This window comes from Chelonoidis abingdonii, chromosome 2 (genome assembly GCF_003597395.2).
Source record: "Chelonoidis abingdonii isolate Lonesome George chromosome 2, CheloAbing_2.0, whole genome shotgun sequence".
NCBI lineage: Eukaryota > Metazoa > Chordata > Testudines > Testudinidae > Chelonoidis > Chelonoidis abingdonii.
In genome coordinates this window covers 271,776,597-271,794,893 of record NC_133770.1, presented here as the reverse complement: position 1 = coordinate 271,794,893, position 18,297 = coordinate 271,776,597, and positions in this window count along the sequence as shown.

Sequence of the window (18,297 nt, the reverse complement as noted above, 5' to 3'; positions counted from 1 at the left end):
TCATGCAAAAGCAAGTGAATGCTGCTGTGTAGCGCTGGAGTATCGCCTCTCTGTCCGCGGCATCCAGTACACATACGGTGCCGGAAAAAAAAATGCTGAACGGGCTCCATGGTTGCTGTGCTATGGCGTCTGCCAGGGAAATCCAGGGAAAAACGGAGCGAAACGATTGTCAGCTGTTGTTTTCCCGGAGGAAGGAATGACTGATGACATTTACCCAGAACCACCTGCGACAATAATGATTCAACCCCGAATTCCAATGGGCAGGGGAGACTGTGGGAACTATGGGATAGCTACGGAATAGCTACCCACAATGCAACACTTCGGAAATCGACGCTAGCCTCGGACCATGGTCGCACAACGCCGAACTACTGTGCCAAGTGTGGCCGCGTGAAATTGAATTTATAATATCTGTTTTATAAAAGCTATTTTAGCTAATTCGATATTATCCCGTAGTGTAGACGTGGCTTTCATTTATTCACTCTAATTTAAGGTTTCACGTGCCAGTAATACATTTTAACGTTTTTAGACGGTCTCTTTCTCTAAGTCTATAATATATAACTAAACTATTGTTGTAAGTAAAGTAAATAAGGTTTTTAAAATGTTTAAGAAGCTTCATTTAAAATTAAAATAAAACTCAGAACCCCCCTGGACCAGTGGCCAGGACCTGGGCAGTGTGAGTGCCACTGAAATTCAGCTCACGTGCTGCCTCCGGCACCCATGCCATAGATTGCCTACCCCTGCTTTATATAATGTTCTTGTTTAGATAGTAGAAGAGTGGTTTCTTAGACTTGTTCAGAGAACAGAAGAGTTGAAGTAGCCTAAGGAGCAGTCATCATTATAATTTCCTCAAACTGCAACAGTTTAACTATAGTTTGGGATCATTTTGAAAGAGTGGGAGGAAATGTTAGAATGATCAATCTTGTTATGCTTTTATCTGTGATAGATTTGTTCATGGGCGTTATAATGTATCTCAGTTCTTTTCATGTTTTTTTTAACACGCAAATGACTACCACTATCAGTAGAACATGAGAAAAAATCAATATCAATAACATATTAAAAATCATTGATTGGACATGAACACTTTAAAAATATTATAATACTACTACTTTTTATTTGTTCCTTTGTTCAGTGAAGTTTGCAGAAATAAAACACCAAACCAAAATATTCCTCAAGCTGATATGCAGATTATATGCAATGCCTCCTTTTCTGTAACAGATTGGCAAAAAATAGCTTCTATTCCTGACAGTAGGTCTAATTGCACCACTGATTTTTAAGCAGATGTGTCCACTGAAGTCCATGCAGAGGTCTGCCAAAATAATGGGGTGATCTGGTTTTCTGCCATGTGGCCATAGAACAGTCATCTTTTCTATGCTTCAATTTACTCATATATAAAATGGGTATAATAATCACCTAAATTTTACTGATGATCTGAAGCTTTGTTAAAGTTTCTAAAGAACTTTGAGATCATCAAAAAAATGTTTTTGAAGTACAACATTTTATAATAGTTATAACATTATTAGTAATATTCTGAGAATGTATACCTATTTCACATAGATATTAAACTATTTTATTTTCAACAGAGTCAACACTATGGAAAGCAGAATCTTATTATATTTATGATACATATATATCAACTATTTAGATCCTTTTGTAGAATCTTTCATTTGAATAGGCAATCTTTAGACTGACAAACTGTTCTTAAATGACATCTTCCATCTTTTTAGCTTCCATATGCCAGTGCTCTAGTAAATCACCTCTAACTCTCCACTCTCCCAAAGTAGGAAATTAACATCAACATTTTGAACACACATTGCAGACATGGAATTGTGCATTACAGTGGCCCAAGGAAAAGTTTATAAACTTTTCATTGCAAGTTGTGTCCTAGATAATAAAGTGTTACAAGCAGTAATTGTTTCGGGAGACTATGAGGAGATGGGGAAAAATGGATGGTATGGCCTGATATGTGAGAACAATTTTTAAGAAGTTCAAGGTGACAACAGTCTTTTTTAAGTAAAGGGAAACATTCTCAAAAATCATCAAGTGACTTTGACGCTCAAGTCCCATTTTCAAAAGTGATTTTGATTTTTAAAGTTGTTTAGGTACCTAAAGATGCAGATAGGCACCTAGTAGCATTTTTAAAAAGTACCTGGGCGCAGAATTTCCAATTAAAAATCTGGCCCTAATTTGTTAATTTGTTTGTCTTTGGAAATTTGGATTTAGAAGCCTAAGTTACTTAGGTGCTTTTGAAACATTTACCCACATTCTGGTAAAATACAACTGTTTCCTAGAAATCTTTAGAGAATCATTTGATTAATATGTGTCCTGGTGTTCTTATCTCAGTTATACAACTCCAGAAATGGAAATAAACAGCCTACATTATGCAGTTTTGTTCATGACCTGGAGTAGTTGATCCAAATGGCATTTCATTTTTTTAAACTTTCCTGAGTGCAGGTATATTTGTTAGCCAAATGTGGCTTAGTGAACCACAATTCACTAAGCCACATTTGGATGCTGATTTGATTACCTTTGTTGTGCCTTAGCATTTAACAGGGCACACCACAAGAAGGTCTAGAGCAAGTGTTATATGCAAGTGTTTAACTCCTAATAATTGTTGTAATCTATTCATTTTGTCAGCACTCGAAAATCCCTCATATATAAACCAGACGAACAGTTGTCAAGTTGTATGTGGAGATTTTGGCAAACCAGTAAAGTGCCTGAAACCACTATTGCGTATTGCTGAAAGCAGCCAAGTCAGCAGGCCATGCAGCAGGCTTAGCTTAACCAAGGAAGATGGGGAGGGGGGTTGGGGTACCACAGAAAGGACAGCTTGACCCTGCATCCTTCCTAATAAGAATTGTATTGAAGTTGCTCATACATGCATTTTAGGAGAGTAGGATGTGCCCTCAGGAATGTCTAGTAGGACCTCGAGGCTGCAAACTCTGGGAAAAACCCTCATCTGGTTAATCAATAATCAGAAGGAACTTCTTGCTTGACCATTGAAACTGCTTGCTTAACAAGTTTTGTTTAAGGGTCATGTCGTGTTACTAACATATACATAAGTGGAGAAAGTTTGAGTAGTTGGACTGGACTCACCCCCTGGATGCATCTTGTGTTCTCCATTGCCAGATGGGCTGCCGCTGTGCCACTCAAGAGCCACACTCAGCTTTGGTAATTATCGAGGGTTAGGGGTGTTTTACTAACCTGTGGCAGACATGCATAGGTGCTTGAGACTAAGTAAAGTTTAGCTTTAAGTGAAAGCATTCCTGTGTTGTCCTGTTTGTGCCATCTATCAGTCAGATGGCTGCGTCTCCCCTGATTTATTTCCTGACACCACCTCATACAGAGTAAAAGTTACCATAAGCTTTGGGTTGAAAGAACCCTGGGTAACAAAGTGTGCCTCAAATTCCTTCACAACAACATTTGATTACAGCACAGCTCCATCCTCAGAATCTACAATGAACTGACACCAGTGGCATAACTACCTATGGCCCTGTCAGTGCTGCTCTGTCACAAAAATGATGGCATTTGAGAAGAGTGATGTGTACTAAATCCAATGTTCCCATTATTTTCGGTAGTTTATTAATGGCCTCAGCACTTTATTCTTATTTATAACAGAAGTTTGCAATTTGGTGAGGAGAGAGCTTTGTTGGTAGTTATTCCACTTCACCTGGATCTTCCTCATTATTCTCATTTCCCTTTAATATAATCCTCTTGGAAAGGGTTCATTTCTGTAGCTAGCCAACCTCGGCCAGGGCCTGTCAGTAGCCTCTGTTAGTCTCTTGCCCATATGGGAGCCCCTACAGGAGTTCAGATCATTCTTGGGGGTCCTTTCTGAGTCTGATTAATTCTAGTCCTTGACAGCACTCCCCAGGTCCCATCACAGGTTGGTGGCTGGGAGCAGTCCGCCTAGGGCCCCTGCATATAACAGGCTTATAGTGTCAGTCTTTATCAAAAATGGGGAGGGGGAGGAAAGGAAAGCTACCCACTGCCTTGGGCTGGGCTTCCTCTGTTACTGGAGCTCACTAGCAGTCCCTAGCTGCTTCTCTTATTGGAAAAACTCCCCACCCTGCACAGTGAGTTTCACATTTTTTTAAACTTTCCTGAGTGCAGGTATATTTGTTAGCCTTTCTATCAGTGGGATGGGGATGTGTCCCACCACAGTTACCCACAGATCCAATGTTCCCCTCAACAACAGAGTTTTAATCTTCATTTTTTCTCCCAAATAAAAAAGGAAGAAATAAATATAATTTGGCAATTTTTTCCTGCTTCCCAGGTTGTTAAGTAATTCCCAAAGATTTTACTCTCATTTTTGCTAAGTTCTTCCCTACGTAAATGTGAGGTCCACAATTGTCCTCAGAGAAGCACGTCACAGGAAGAAGAATTAATTGTATCACTACATTTGCCATTGTCCCTCCAGTGACATTAAAAAGGGTCAGTAACGGTAAATAACTGTCATTTTCCTCAAAGCCAAATTCTGCCAGCCATTGAGAATACTAGCTCAGACTACTACATAGAGTTTTGAAATAGCTGTATTGATGATGCCTCTGAATTATGTGAGAATTCATCCAAAAATCTAAGTATTTGTTAATGAAATGTTTCTTCCTTTAGAAATTCACAGGGCCAAATCCCTACTGAAATCAATGAGATATTTATCCAAATAAGGACCTACATATCACTCATGAACCCACTGAAATCAAAGGCACTTTTACCAGTAGCTTCAATGGGAACTGCCCCTCAGAAAGGACTTCAGGTCTTGGTCCATAATACATTACACTATTGCCTTTAGTTCAGTGTAATATAGATGTGTTCCTATTGCAAGTTTCCCATTCCCGCTCCTGAGATCCCCAAGAAATCATCAAATGCATGTAATTGTGAAATGACTGTATGGAAATAAAAACTTAATTAACTGGCAAAGAATACTGGAAAACATCAGACTAGCTAGCTTACTTCATGAGATTTCATTTATTAATAAAATTATTTAGTTAAATACTTTTAACATAAAATGGACACTGTGTCTTATTGTATAATGGCTTTCAATATCTGGGTTTCCCCTAGGATTGAGACTACAAATCATTAAATGCTAAGAGCTTTATAAAACAGTAACAACTTTCCTAAACCAGTTTCAAGGAGAGTTTTAGAATGTCACCAAATTGCACTTCTTGGGAAATAATAAATTAATTGTTGCAACCAAGCTGAAAACTGCAGGCGACAACGTCACACTTAAAATTTAACTCCAAAATTCATTCATTCATTCCATTTCTTTTGTAGTTTAATCAGACCAATGGGAGTCCATTAGGGCCCAAAGTGCAAAGCATTAATTGGAGCATCATAACATGATTTGATAAATTACCCGCCTCTCCAACCTAGGAGGATAAAACCAGTTGGACCTCATTTGATCTGGAGAATGAAAGGGTGATTATTTTTCTTAACCGACCCCACGGATGGTGCTGAGGAGGTTCTGCCTGACTCACATTGGCCTTTTTTCTCTACTGGTGATAAAAGGTCTTTAATTTCCCAGCAGTGACTCTACTGTGGAGCAGTGAATGCAAAAACATGGGACATGAAAAAGGCAAGACCCCTGTTAGGGCCTGGTCCAACTTCAACTGAAGACATAAGAGTCTGTTGCTATAAAAAGGGAGTTGAATCAGCATCAAACGACTGAAAAAAACCTGAACTCTAGACTCATAGTAGCAAAGGGATAGCTGCTGGAGACAGAGTGACCCAAACACATAGAAAATTGTATATTCCAAAAGGATGATGCATTTTAAAATTCAGGCTATCAGATTGAAATTTTCTCATTACCCCTCTAAAGCCACTCATTTCTCCAGGAAGAGGAAAGGGAGTATAATCCAGATAAGTGGATGGACAGTTGTTATTCTCATAACAAAATGAGCCAGGGTGTTGGTCTTGGGCTCTCTGACATGAGGTGAGGATGCATGCCATCTACTGAGTGAGCAGTCAGGATATGACTATGTATTGAAAAGTTCCCAAAATAAGTTTTGTGTAACAAAGTTTTCAATAGAATGAACAAATTCTGCTAAGTAGTTTATGCTAATATGTGGTTGATGTGCTCCAGTTTGAAGTCTCTTTTGCTGTATGATCTTGATCTTGTAACAGAGTTAATAAATTATAGTACTATTGTATTTGGGATGTATTGTTTCAGAACATCTGTCAGAAAAGTGAGAACATTGCTGACGTCAATAATAAAGCAAACAAAATAGCATTTGAATCGGCTTTCAGACCATTTGAACCAGAAATCCTTACCTCACAATCCAGGGAGACTACACTAAAGAATATCTCTTAGATATTCATGCTGGATCACATGAATATGGGGGTTGAAAGCACATGATCTCATGACTTCCAGGAGGGATGTCTGTGACACGTGTACTGTACTCATATCCATTTACCTATTCTGAAGTCATACTCCATTGTTTTTCAGTGCACAGTGTAATTTTGCTCATTCACACTTCTCTAATCTGCACACCCACTAATTTACACACAATCAACTATTTCCTATCCATTTCTCAGCAAAGATTTAATAGTAGAGGGCTTTTAAAGGATTAAATATTAATATGGATAACAAGAATTTTCACTGTTCTCTTAGCATTATTTTTAGTAGATATAAACTCTCAGGCTTGAGATCAGATGCCATCCCCAAACTCAGAAGGTTAGGAAGACACTAACCATGTTATCCATATTATTCCATATTACCCATAATGAAATTTCTTGCGCCTTCCTCTGAAGTGACTGGATCTGACCATAGGAAAAGATAGAGTACTGGACTAGCTAGATCCTTGGCAGGATATAGCATTGTCTATGTCCCTATGCATTAGTGAGGTTTTACATCTTGGTTGTCTTTAATGTGTTCCTATAATCACTAATTTTCAGTACTAGAGAAGTTTGTAGAGGACCTTTCAGCCTTTAGTCAAATTTAGTGAGGTTGTAAATTAATTTAAACTGGACATCTACTTGAATGGGCCATGGAGAGCACATTTCTCACTCTGTGCCAGAGGTTTTGTATTCATTTATATTACTCCAAAATGTTATCAGCTTCATTTTAGCTGTAAAAGCTATATAAAGGCCTGTCAAGATATATCATCTTGCTCAGAGGCATCCCTTGGACATGCCTCTAGTTCAAAAGTCAAGTTGTTATAAGAGATGGAGCCAATCAAACCTGGGTAAGCATGTCCAACTAGTTTCTCCAAAGACAATGCTGACCTCTTCATTTGAAAGTACAACAAAAGTCACAGAGAAGCACTGTTGGCCACATAAGAAGAACTAAACCAAAAGAGTTTAAATGTGAAACAAATTAAGCACATAACTCCCTATGCATTTTTAGCCATAACTTTGTAACTGATTTATATGTGTAGTTTGTGGTTAGCTATGTTGCCTGAGTAATTAGTATTTTGAGCATGCAGTTACCTGATTTGCCTGTGCAAGTAGGATAACTGACCTTCTAGATTAGACATGCAATTGCCTGCCACCTTTGTAAAAAAAAAATCAGATTGATATAATCCAGTTAATCCTTGATAATCCTTTTACACTTGCAGCAGTCTGCACCAGCTCAATCTAATTAAATGTGCTGCATAAAACAGACACAATTATTACACCATATATTCCTTATTGAAGTCAATGGCAAAACTCCTATTGACTTCAGTAGGATCAGTATTTCATTTCAGCCTCTACCACTTCAGGAGAGCTCATGCAGCAGCAAGTTCCTTAATCCTCTCCATTGGCCAGTCAGTGGAAGGAAACTTCATATGCAAACACATAAGTTAAACATTCACCCTCTTCAAGTTTCTACTCGGTACATATTTCTTCCATGAAGACTTTCTAGAATGATCTGTACAGATTCTCCTACTATCCTGACATCATTATGGCACATCATGTACTATTTTGCACTGAATGCATTGGCCTATGTTTGACCTAGAATTATGATTATCTTGGGGAAGAGACTAATTTGTTTATACAGCACTCAGCACATTGTTGATGCTTAATAATAAATAACAGTAGACACTGGATAATATTAATAGATAATAACACTCTAGCTGATTGTGAATTTCTGTGGCAAGCTTTCACTTAACTGCATGTGGATGTCACCATGTGGAGATGTACTCTTATATGGTTGCTTTACATATTGTATGTCTTGTGGTATCCATTGGTCGCACTCCAATAATTTTGGGGTATGAATGCTCCATATGTGATTTCTGTACTTGTCTCTGAAACAAAAAGGAAAAAATCCTTGCTTTACTGATGTTGACCAGAGTTTTTTCATTGATTTCAGTGCGACCAGGATTTTACTCTTAGTGTTTGCATAATGTAGTGTAAGGAAAGACACTGTAAACTACAAACAACTCTTGTCATTGATAACAGAATAATAAATAAAGATGTAACAAACTCACCTTGTTTGGATTCTCTGTATACTGGACCCTGTTATCTGTCATTATCGTTTGTCTTTGCTATTTGTCAGCTAGAAAATATATATCTAGACAAACAATCACCTTGCAATACCATGCTACCTCATTGTGATACTTTGATAGTTCATGTGAACAATTAAATTTTCCACAATCAAAAATGAGAGATCCAGGAATATGGAAGACCACTTCAGACTTCCAAGACTGCTTTATTTCTTAATGGGTATTTCTTGCCATTCTTTGTGATAAAGATCTTCATTGTTACCCAAATGTAAAATTTAAGTGGTCATTCAAGAAGACAGGTTTATGGAAATGAATCTATCATTCCAGTTTATCACAAAGATTTAAATACTTTCACATTACAGTATTTTAATTGTGCAGTTTAATTGAAGGAGCCTCACAAAAAAGAGTTTATGTGTGTGTGTTTCAGGAAATTTGTGGTTTGCAGATTACGTAAATATTAGGATTACCGTGTTTCAGGTTCCCCAAAGAACAGAAGAAGGAGGATGAGATGGAGTGGGGGGTACAGTTGGGGGATGCTGCAGGGGTGTGTGTACTGAGGGGAATCAGATGGTGCTGGAGGGGTGTGTGTACTGGGAGAAGGTATTTGGGGGTGCTGTTGGGGGTACCTGGGGCCTCACTCTTGGGGTGGTCGCCAGTGCTGCTCCCTCTCGTGGTGGTAGGGCAGCAGGTGCAGACCCAGGATGCAGCAAAAGCTGTCAATCAATGCTTCTCTGTGGCACTTTTACCCTCTCCAAGGCTGGGAGCTGGGGATTGGGTGGGGGAGAACCAGCAACTGCAAGGAACCAATCAGATGAGGATGCAAGGAAAGACCAATCCAGAAGCAGACCAATCAAAGCTCTTTCTGAGCTGCAACATCTGCTCCACAAACATCTGCTCCCCGACATTGCCATTGATTTGAAAAATCTGCCCAGACAGAGGTTGGAAGATCATAAAAGAGGCAATGTCCAGGAAAACCTGGAAGTATGGTAACCATAATAAATATTGTACATCAAATTCTGGGGTGCAACTTTTAGCTGCACATAATGAAAGCTGAGGAGAGGTGATTATGTGAAGGTGGCTTAAAACTCACCTTTGCATTGCCCTCATTCTGGTGATGCTCTCAGCTAGCCAGTTACCTGTCACGGTGCTTAAATAGCCTGAGGGCTTTTCTAACTAATGACGGGTTGCAATATTCACTAGGGCCACAAACACTCTTCAGGCTTTGCATGAGACACCCGCATGCATGCCATGATCCCTTTCCTCCAGCTATGCCTGATTTACCTTTTACAGCTGCAGTAATGGGATGATGAGCGCAATAAGAAACCCGGTATCATCTCTATGGCACTACACTGGAGAAAGCCTTCCCTGGGTTGATGAAGCATGATTCTTTCTTTATATACATTTGTAGATATTGTATATGGCTTAATAATGCCTATATACATGAAAATAGTGCCTATATATTTTGTTAATTTGTTATTCCGTATAATATGTTTGGATAATTTTGTCTGAATGACCTCCTGGGAGATTTGCATTCTGATAGGGCTGTTCTTTTCATTCTTGTCAAATGTATAAGCTATTCCTTATTTAATATTTAATTATGTGTATTAACAAAATAATTAGACTGCGATACTCATATTTGTGGAGTAATATTCAACAAATTTAAATAGCTACTAAGGGCAATATTGTCACTAGCTCCCCTGTGCCTCTTAGAGAAGATGCCCCTTATTCTCCTTCCCTGTCTGAATGTGGGAAGGAAAGAAGACTCCATTAGTGTGACAGCTGATCTTTTGGCTGAAATACCAGGGATTGACCCGAGGACCTCCAAGTAGGGTGACCAGATGTCCTGATTTTATAGGTCCAGTCTCGATATTTGGGGCTTTTTCTTATATAGGCACCTATTCCCCCCCACCCTCTGTCCCGATTTTTCACACTTGCTATCTGGTCTCCCTACCTCCAAGCCAAACACACGAGCCACTACAGGTCTTTAGATGAGGGCTGTGACAACTCATATCATCTGTAATTGGCACATAATGGGACTTGTAGTATACATAGGATTATATAAGGAGTGGGGAGACTCAAGGCACTGGTCAACATAGCTGAGCGGCCATGGGAGATGAATTAAACTGTGACTGGTATGAGACAATGGCAGGTTACTTCTCCCATCCTGGAGCAAAGGGAGGAAACAGGGAAAGCAACAATGACGCTAAGTCACAACTCCAACTCTGGGCAGTTCTTAGGCTCATCTATATGCCAGTCCTCACCCAGGATGACATGTAAAGTCTTAATCTTACCCTGAATTAGTCAATGCATGAACCAGCTAAATCCCAAATGGTATTCATCACATCCCTTAGCCATTAATAAACACGATCATGAACAGAAGAATTAGATCCAATATGGTACAGGAAAAAACAGACAGAGTTCATGGTGTGAGATAGAATGTTACCAAATAGGTTGAAGGGGAAAGTTCTGTCTCAGAACATAGAGGCAATCATGTATCATAATGTTTTATTTATCTCTTACATAGTGAATACAGATCCTGAAAGAAAATATATTTCTATACAAATAATTTCATTTATTTTATAGATTATTTCATCTTGTTGTCTGCTAATTAAATTCTGTCACTGAACCAAATATGATTGATTGTTACCTACAGCTGTTCTCCCTAAATCTGTCTACAAATATCTGCTCCAGTATAGTAAGCATTCTGACACTTTCTAAAACACAGCAACTGGAACAGACAACCGTTGAAAATTTAATCTTAACAAGACTTTAACTGAACTCATGGGAATACCATTTTTAATTAGAAAGAGAATGCCAGCCTCAGAGTATCTTGTTTAGAAAAGTTCACCAAGTAACATCTGATTAAAAGACATAAGGTGGACAGCTTTATTTTCCCTCTAGGAAAGCTGAGAGTTTTAGAACTGATTATTTCATTCATGATATACATTTAGTTATCAAAGTGACAGGCTTGTCACATCTTACATGCATGTGGCATATTTGTATTTTTCCCTTACATATTTTTTTTCATTTTTAAAAGTTTACTTCCTCCTAATCTTTAAGAATAAGAGCACAGGCGGTTAAGCCATCCAAGCAGTTTTCTAAGTACCAAGATCTAACTTAAAAATTATCAGCTTGATGTGTACCATTGATTTAATTTCTAAACAAATAAAGGTGGATTTTTCAAATTAAATTCAAACTCAAAATACTGATAAAGAACCAACACAGGGCCAGAATCTGATGCATCTACTCACACTGAAACCAATGGAACTATTTGTAGAGAAATGTACTAATCAATCCTGAATCTGGATATTTAGCTGAAGCTCTTAGCTCCTCAGATCACTCTCCCCAGCTGTAGTTAGGACCCAAAGAGCAGCTGGGCAGCAGTTTAAATTATATCTATATCTGTTTATACCAGCTGCCTTTTCTACTGCCATGGTGCCTCTCTTTCTTTTTAAAATGATGTGCACTGATTTGTTTTGTGCAGAATATGAACACTGATATCAAAACCAGTAGGAAAAATGATTCTGTATAAAGAGAAAAAAGGGTCTCGTTCAAAACTGCGCTGAGGTTTCAAGAGCTGATGACTGTGCCCTTAGATTAATATCACCTTAAAGTCTAGGCTAATGGACACACAGACTATAGCTGTCATTTTCCTCAGAAGAAATGCTTAAATTCAGGCTGAAGAAACAGGGAGCAATACACCTTTCCACTAAATATCTAAAATAAAGGGAAGTGCTAGAAGTATTCTTATTGCAATAGCAGCCCTCACTAGAAAATGAGATGAACATGAGAACAGCAAAACAAGGACACAATTTCAGAAAGGTAGATTTCAACCAACACAGAGAAATAGTAGGCAAGGTCCGAAGGAAAGACCAATTAGGAAGAAAAGGAGTCTAAGGGGGCTGGCAATTCCTAAAAGATGTAATACTAGATGCTCAACATTAAGCTATTCTGATGCAGTGGAAAGATGAGAGCCACAGGAGGCCAATGTGGCTGCACAAGAAACTATTTATCTATCTAGAAACCAAAAGGGATACACACAGGAAATGGAAGGAGGGGCATTTCACCAAGTAAGTTTGCATGGGAATAGCACCTGTGTGGGGGGACAAAATCAGGAGAGCCAAGGCAAACAATGAGTTCCAGCTGGCAAGAATTGTTAGAAACGGCAAGAAGGGATTCTTCAAATATGTCAGCCCAAAAAGAAAGATCAAGGACAGTGTGCATGTGCTGCCCAGTAGAGAAGGTGAGTTGGTAACATAAGGTGATAGGAAGGTAGAACTGCTTAATATCTATTTTGCTTCAGTCTTCTCACAAAATATAATGTGACTGGACAGGATGACTAGAGCAGTTATCATCAAGGGAAATGGATGCAGCTTGAGATAAGTAAAGAATATGTCAGAGATCTTCTGACCAATTTGAATGAATTCAAATCAGCAGGGCCTTTTGCTATTCACCCAAGGGTACTGAAGGAACTAGTTGAAGAAATGTTGGAGCAACTGGCAATAATATTTGCAAACTCATGGATGACAAGTAGGGTGACCAGATGTCCCGATTTTATAGGGACAGTCCTGATTTTTGGGTACAGAAGAGGTCCTGGAAAACTGGAGAAGGGCTAACAATGTAGTGCCCATCTCTAAAAGGGGGGGAAAGTAGGAGTCAGAGAACTATAGATCAGCTGTCCTAACTTCAATACCTGGAAAGCTACTAGAGAAATGTTTAAAACATTCAATTAGTGAATGCTTGGGTGATGAAGAGGTAATCACTAACAGCCACTGTGGATTTACTGAGAACAAATCATCCAAAATCAGCTTAGTTTCCTTCTTTGACAGGGTAACTGGTTTGGAGGATGGGGGAATGTGGTGGATAAAATATACCTGCACTTCAGCAAGGCTTTTGACACAGTCCCACATGACATTCTCATAAGTAAGCTGCAGAAGTGCAGGCTCAGTGGAACTACCATTAAGTGGATACATAATTGGTTAAACAACTGCAAACAAAGAGTAACTATTAATTAAATTATATCAGCTTGGAGGGAGGTCTCAAGTGGGGTTCCACAGGGATCTGTTCTGGGTTTAATATCCTCATTAATTACCTGGACGTAGGAATAGAGAGCATACTGCTCAAATTTGCAGATGACACAAAGCTAGTGTGTGGTTGCTAATACTTTAGAGGATAGAGCTAAATTTCAGAGGGAGCTTGATAAATCTGGGAACTGGGCTATAGACAACAAAATGAAATTCAACAAAGACAAATGTAAGGCGTTACACCAAGGGCAGAAAAAACAAATGCACAAATACAGGATGAGGAATAACTAGTTTGGCAGAAGCATGGCTGAGAAGGATCTGGGAGTTGTGATTGATCACAACCTCAACATGAGTCAGCAAGGTGATGCTGTTGCAAAAATAAAAGTGAAATGTTATGTTGCATTAACAGAGACATAGTATGAAAGTCATGGGAGAGGATAATAGCACTTTACTCAGCGCTGGTTAGGCCTCAGGGGGAATAATGTGTCCAGTTTTGGTTACCAATGTATAGAAAGGATTTAGAAAAAAAACTGGAAAGAGTCCAGAGGTAAGCAACAAAGATGACCAAAGAGATGGAATGAAAGACATATGAGCAAAGGCTGAAAGAACTGGGTATGTTTAGTTTGGAAAAGAGGAGATTAAGGAAGAACATCATAGCAGTCTTCAAATACTTGAAAGGCTGCCATAAAAAAAGGCGAAAAGTTGTTCTCTCATACCACAGAAGGCAGGACAAAAAGCAGTGGGTTCAAACTAGAGCTTAGCAGATTTAGATTAAAGCTCAGGAAAAAATTCCTAACTTTAAGAACAGGAGGACAATTGAACAGACTGCCTAGGGAGGGTGTAGAAGCTCCTTTACTGGACGTTTTCAAAGAAGGCTAGATAGATATCTGTTTTGAATGGGTTAGAGACAACAAATCCTGAATCTTGGCAGGGGTTTAGACTAGATGACCTTGTGGTTCCTCCCTTCTTACCCTATGAGTCTAATAAAATCTTGAGACCCACATCCATAATGTGAAGGCCAATACAGCAGGCACAAAGATCTCTGTTACTGTTCTGAGCAGAAATTTGAAGAATTACTGAAAACATTGTGAGAACCTCAGTTAAGATCAGCAAGCTGCCAAATAATAAAATAAAGATTCTTGATTTTAGAACATTTGACTTAGATTCAGGAGACTTGTATTTTCTTCCAGGTACTGCCATTGACTGTAACGACTCTAAGCTTTATTATCCCCGTTTCTCTTCTGCACTCAGCTTTTGAGTTTTGATTCAACATTTTTTTTTTATAAAGTGCTTTGAGGTCCTTGAGTCCAGAAGACATGCAAAATATTTTAAAAATCTAAAATAGAGATATACACAATATGATTAAATCATGCAACAAAATGATATAATAGCGCTTTTAGTAAAATGGATCAAAAACTGCTTGCAATTTAGTGTATCAGGAGACCTAATGTGTGCTGAAAAAAGCCTACTGAAATACCAAACTACTATATACAAGGCAATCCATCCTATTTACAGTTTAACGCATATGAGATAAAGTGATGATTCTAGCTACAGCAAGAATAATAAAGACATTTTAATAAGAAAACCTCCAGAATTCTCCTTTTTTTCAAATTTGAAAGCCACTCAAACACAATAGCTCAGTTAATCTAGAAAAGTACTGAGACACATTATTCCTCTTTATTTCTTACTCATCGTTTCTGTTTTCGTGTTACTGATTTTATTGACATGATACCCAAGTGTGGTTTCTGAAGGTAAGAATTATATACAGTTGGTGAGATCCTCAAGTGGTGTAAATCAGTGTCTTCAATGGAGCTGAAGCAGATCAGTTCTAAAGTGTGTGTCTCTCTCTGTGTGTGTGTATACACGTCTGTACACCCGCATATGTCTTCTGTATATATTCATGCATAAAATTAAAGTTGGGACAACTCACTTTTGCATCAGATACAGATATGTGAATTTCAGAACTGCAGCAAGCCATTTTCATCAGCTATTTGTACAAAAGCCTTTTATTTATATCAACAAAAAAATGTGCATTGGAAAAAAAGACAAAAAATTAAGTTCCCTCTTTGCTGATTCCCTTGATTTTGATCTGCATCTAAGGCCAGACTGAAAACAGCCCTAGAAAATAGACTGTTGAAAAGTGGGATGAATTAACTGAACTATGAGGTGAAATTCAGCATTGATTTTCACCCTCTGAAAACCCTTTGAAGTCAGCTCAGAATTTTTCCCAAATAATCTTTTCCTAACTGGTTCTGTGAGCTGGATTTTCCAGTCACCTAGAGCAGTGTAAATCAGGAGTGACTCCATTAGGTCAGTGGCATTATAGAGGTGTGTTATGAGGCTGGGTTTACCAGTGGTGCTGCTTAGCGGTTAGGTCACTGGGTCTCAGCTCTCTCCAAGCCTCCCTTGTAACTGACACAGTGGAGCTCCTTCTTCCGATATGTGGTGATTTGGCATGTCACTCCAGACAAGTCACTAGTTGAATCCGCTCCTTTCCAGAGTCCAGCAAAATATATATGTCCAATGTCCTCACAAAAGTGTAGTCTTCAGCACATCTCCCTGCCCATGTGGGCTGTGTACCTTAGCTTCAGGGTTTACCACATCTCTATCTCCACTTATTTCCACAAATGTGGTTGGTAGGGTAACCCAGGTCCTCCCTCCCTACTAGGATTCAACCCAGTGCCCTATGAGTAACAGCAATTTCAGGCCCCCAGCATTGCTGAGGCTGCCTCCCTGGGTCACTTTCTACCACTTACTTTTCCAGTCCAGGGCATGGTTAGAGTCTCACAAACAATCCAACTGAAGGGATGTTTAATCCTTAAGGAGAAGCTAGGGCCTCCTCTGAGACCTGGGACAACTACCACTTACTGACCACCCTGTCCTGCTACAAGGGCTTCTTTTGTACCCTTATTCAGGTGCTCTCAGGGTAGGTCCACCCCCCACCCTAAGCTGTTTGATGCTTATAAACAGTTCCCACTACTTATGCACTGGGGCAGCGCCTCTTGGGCCCAGAATTGCCCTTTTACCCCTGCAATCTCAGTGTGGGGGTTATATACCCCATAATATGGTATAAAACCCATGTAAGAGGAGAGTCTAGCTGCCATATGTATCTATGTAAAACAATGTTCTACTTAATCTGGAATATTTGTCTCGGAGAGCTGGGCCATTGGAAAAAATAAAAAATAAAATTATCTGAAAGCAAATTAACATATTGTATGGGGTGCTGTATTCATAAATTTTAAGACCAGAAAGAATCAGTAGGTCATCTAATCTGACCATCTTAATAATACAGACCACAGAGTTCCATTAAGTTACCTCTACACTGAATCTGTAAATTGCGGCTAGATGGTAAGGAGTTTAACTCCTGTCTGAGTTCTTCAAGAAGCAGGGGAAGCATGCCAACTACAACTGCAAGCTCTTCCTGGCAGGGACTGTCCTTACTGTACTTGTACAATACCCGTTTGTTTAGTGTCTAACACAACAGACTGTTATCTCAGTGGGGCCTTTAGACAGCAAATGATAAATATAGCCTGTCATGGTTACACCTTGCTTCCCCAGCTGCTCTAGTCTTGCTCTGAAGGCTGGTGCTAGGGATGAAAAGCTACAGATTCTCAGCTCTTCTGTAAAACCAAGCCACTTCCCTACATGCATAGATATGGATTAAAGAGTAAGGAATTTTTTTTGACAATTTTCTTTTGAGGGGGGAGGTGTCAGAAAACGCCAATTAATCAAAACTGATTTTTTTTTTTGATGGAAACATGTGAGTTTAGATAAAACTTTTTCATGTCCAGGATTGAATTTGTGAGTAAAAGTGTTTCCCACCCAGCTTTATTTATAAGCCTAACTTTTAGCACTGATTTTTGAAATTCTTGCTCTCTATGTACGTTTAGTTGTCTTTAATATGCTTTAATTGCTGGAAGTGAGGAGAGAAAGCATAATGTGATCAGCCAAGTTGATCCATGAGACACTGTCACCGAATGGATCACCAAGTGCGCCATGGACTAGAATTGGAGAGTTGCTGCCCCGAGAACCCGGCATCTCACTGAGAGTTAACTGGTTTGTTCTTGTAGCACCATATTGGTGTTACTGAGCTCCTTTAGTTTTAACATTCCATGCAGACCAAGGTTTAGCATCTCAAAGAGAAACCAGCTCATTTGTTTCCTGTCACATCCATGCTCCCATCTGTAAAATATCCCAAAATTTCAAAGTTCATTGATATTTGGCTTTACAAAAATGGATTACTGCTACTACCATTCTTGAAGCAACTGTGACAAATGTGAAACCTGCCTGTGATTATAAAGTGTACATTCATAAAAGCAGCACAGTGGGCTGACATATGTATGTCACATATGAGAAGTGGAAAGGGGGCATCCATAATACTTAAAACACCAGCTATTCTGTAGTTCAGAGATTTTTAAAGCCAGAGAGACTATTATTTTAACCTAGTCTTCTTCCAACATAACAGAGGCCACAGAGTTCACTCAGTGATTCCTGTATGCAGCCCAACAACAATTTAAAGATATAAATGTACCATTTTTTCCCCGCAGACACTCCTTCCTTCCTAACACTCTGCTTTTTGCTCTTTTGACCTGTTCTGTTCTGTCTTCTCTGCATTTAAAACTTTGTGTCAGATTAAGAATATGGACTTCTGTGCAGTCACATCACCAGTTACAATGAATTACTCTCTTTATTTTTTTTTCTGTTTTTAACTTATTTCAAAATCTCCTACCCTTCTCTCGTACTGCCAATGAAGTTACATTGTCTTCATGTCTTGTCTGTCTTCATTAATCAGATTGCTTCATATACATAAATGAAAACTGTATAGAGAATTCTCATAGATAAACCTCAGGGTCTGC